We start from the raw sequence: 3,341 nt of genomic DNA, 5'->3' as shown, positions 1-3,341 counted from the left end.
GTCTTTTCGAGAGCCAGTGCCAGTTCCCGGGGAGGCAGCATGGCTATCTGTCTGATTCAGGGCATGACAAAGGGCACCGATGAGCCACACTATGAGGATCTCCAGCAATAACACCCTCCATTCCCAGTAGCCACAGCTCTAGTCAGAGGAGGCGCCTAGACAGGGTGGGAAGGGCTTCTGGGCCACTCATCAGCAGATCAGACATGCTCTCTTGAGAAACAACACCGTTTGAAGTATCATCTGCAGAAATGGAAAACAACAAAGTAATAGAAATGGTAATTGCATTGAAATGGTATATGAGGAAGATGATGTAAAGCAGCTTCTTGTTCATTATATAAACCCTGCTAAGAAGCTGTGTCCAGCAGATCAACTCTTCAAGACGGAGACATTTCATCTCTGTGTCTTAATGGAAGAAAAGTGACACACACGTCAGTCATGATGAATAAAAGAAGAATCATTGTAATTACCTAGAGATCACTTTACCACTAATTTCACTCTTTGTTTCTGGAAACTCCACTCCCCAGCACTTTCCTGTGTTCTCTCTAAGGTTTTGGTTTTTTTAGTACAGACAAGGAAATTAAAATTAAAATTCCACAAAGCAATGTGACCTAGTAGAAAGAGCAAGGGCCTGGGAGTCAGAAACCTGAGTTCTAATCCCAGCTCTGCCATTTGTCTACTTTTGACCTTGGGTGTCAATAATAATGGCATTAATAGAGTAATGGTACTTGTTATGCACTGTAAAGCACTTCGTGCACTAAGCACTGGGGCAGATACGAGATAATCAGGTTGGGAACAGTCCCTATCCCACATGGGACTCACAGTCTGAGTGTAATAGGGATTACAGGTATTGAGTTCCCATTTTACAGATGAGGAAACTGAGGCACAGAGAAGTTAAATGACTTGTCTGAGGTCACAAGCTGGTAAATGGCAGATCTGGGATTAGAACCCAAGTCTTCTGACTCCCAGGACCTTTCTCCTTCCACTAGGCCACCTTGCTTCTAATGAACTTCTTTGTACCTCAGTTTCCTCATCTGTGAAATGAGGATTAAATTCTTCTCCCAACTACTTAGACAGCAAAACCCATGTAAAACAGGGACTGTTTCTGAGCTGATTAAGCTCACTGCTGGCAGGGAACACATCTACCAACTCTGTGACATTGTACTTCCCCAGCATGTAGTACAGTGCTCTGCACATACTATGTGTTCAATAAATACTGCTGATTGCTTGATTATGCTGTATCTACTCCAATACTTAGTATAGTGCTTGGCACATGGTAAGCCCTTAACAAATATAATAATTATTATCATCATTATTATTAGAAAATTGTTTTGAAGTTGATAGACGTGATGCCTTGAGAAATGAGAACGCACTCCCCAATTTGGACTTTGGCAGAGTTTTGGAAGTAATGGCTGGACCTTCAGCTTCCAGCAGCTCCAAAATTGCATGGGATAAATATAAACTGGAAATGTCCAGTTGGAGATCCCTGGCTTTGACTTTGTTTTCATTGGTCCAATTCCAGTGACCCTCCCTTGAGGGTCATTTGAACCTCATACCTACTGTTTTGAATCTTGTCCCAGTGTTTTAACCAACAGTATCAAGGCCCTTCTGAGTAGCTTACAGTCAGCAATTCCTATTGCAGTTCCAATTAAACCCAGAATTCACTTCCTTATTTTTTCTGACCTATACTATTGTCTAAAAGAAACATTTATGATGATCTAATCAGCATGGCAGCTGATGACCATGCATGAAATGGTCATAAGTAATAATAATGATGGCTATTCATTAGAGGCAGAAATTTTCACAAATCTCATGAATAAGAATTTTGCGAAGTTACACATTTGTAACTACATTAGAGAGTAAAATTTAAGTGAATAAAATAGAAATATTACACTAGCAACCTGCTATTACTCATCCCCCATAAAAACCTAACTTCAAAAAAGGAGCATATAAATTTATTCTTGAAAAAGTACTCCTACACTCACCATACACTGCCCTAATTCCCAGGGGCGTAGAGAGAAACTAACTATATTTTATACAGCTGGCTGGAGTTTTTGGTAAATGCTTCCTTCATGAGCCAAGGTTTATATGAAAAACTACTTGGATTTTCAGCCCACTTAATCCAGCCCATACTGACTACAGGTGTTTGGGGGTGTTTGGGTGGGGGGAGGGTGTATGTGTGTATGTGTGTGAGTTTGTAATCAAGCCTCAATACTAAATTACTTTGACTATAAACCTCATAGATGACCTAGGAAATAAGTGAGATCATATGGTGTTGCTGTCAGGCATCATATAGAGCTAAACTGACAAGACCTGATGAGTCAAACAACATTCAGGAACAAATAAAGAAGCAAAAATAAAAACAGAAGCAAATATTGAGCAGTTTACAAATTTAAGGAAGTACTCAGGAAGAACCCCTCTCAGAATCGCACCTGGAGAGTTTCCAGTATTCTGCCCGTCTCAACTATGGGAGGGAGAGTCAAGCAGAGGCCTACCCATTCCATTCCTAGCTTGGACAGTGGCTAGCGAGTGGAAGGCAATCTGATACAAGTCAAAACTCCCCTGTGCTGGCCAGCAGCGGCATGGGAGAGAGACGAGGATGGAGACTCAAGTTTATGGCGTGGAAGGAGGCAATGGAACCACTTGTGCATTTTTCTTGAGAAAACTCTATGGGTGCATTACCAGACTGATTGCAGATGGAGGTGGGGCATTCTGGAAGACATGTGTCCATGGTGTCACTATGGGTCAGAGACTACTCGACAGCATAAGACAAGACTCATTCAATTATATTTATTGAGCGCTTACTGTGTGCAGAGCACTGTACTAAGCGCTTGGGAAGTACAAGTTGGCAACATATAGAGACGGTCCCTACCCAACAGTGGGCTCACAGTCTAGAAGGGGGAGACGGAAAACAAAACAAAACATATTAACAAAATAAAATAGAATACATTCAAGTAAAATAAATGAGTAATAAATATGTACAAACATATATACATAGTGATTTGAATATAGATAGCACACCCCTCCAAATGGTTATCACAACCAAAAGTTTGGTAGACTGTGAGCCTTCTAGACTGTGAGCCCACTGTTGGGCAGGGACTGTATATGTTGCCAACTTGCACTTCCCAAGCGCCCAGTACAGTGCTCTGCACACAGCAAGCGCCCAATAAATACGATTGAATGAATGAATGAATGGTAACCCAGTTTTCTGGGTTCTGACTCAGGAAGGAAGATAGCACATCTGAATGGTGGGTGGATGCAAGAAGGGAATTACCTAGTCTTCCAGCTAATTGTAAAGCCATGATGGAGGATTGGAATTTGAGAAGTTTTTAAAGTGATGGATT

The 3,341-nt window shown here is 41.4% G+C and overlaps 1 non-coding gene across 1 annotated transcript; it reads left to right on the top strand.

The window, feature by feature from the left end:
* Nucleotides 1-2,411: 2,411 nt before the first annotated feature.
* LOC119931059 lies at nucleotides 2,412-2,549 on the top strand. Its single transcript, XR_005451926.1, has one exon. It is a non-coding gene; the product is annotated as a small nucleolar RNA SNORA7 (small nucleolar RNA).
* Nucleotides 2,550-3,341: the final 792 nt, after the last annotated feature.

This window comes from Tachyglossus aculeatus, chromosome 7 (genome assembly GCF_015852505.1).
Source record: "Tachyglossus aculeatus isolate mTacAcu1 chromosome 7, mTacAcu1.pri, whole genome shotgun sequence".
Taxonomy (NCBI): domain Eukaryota; kingdom Metazoa; phylum Chordata; class Mammalia; order Monotremata; family Tachyglossidae; genus Tachyglossus; species Tachyglossus aculeatus.
This window is presented reverse-complemented; position numbering and strand designations above follow the sequence as displayed.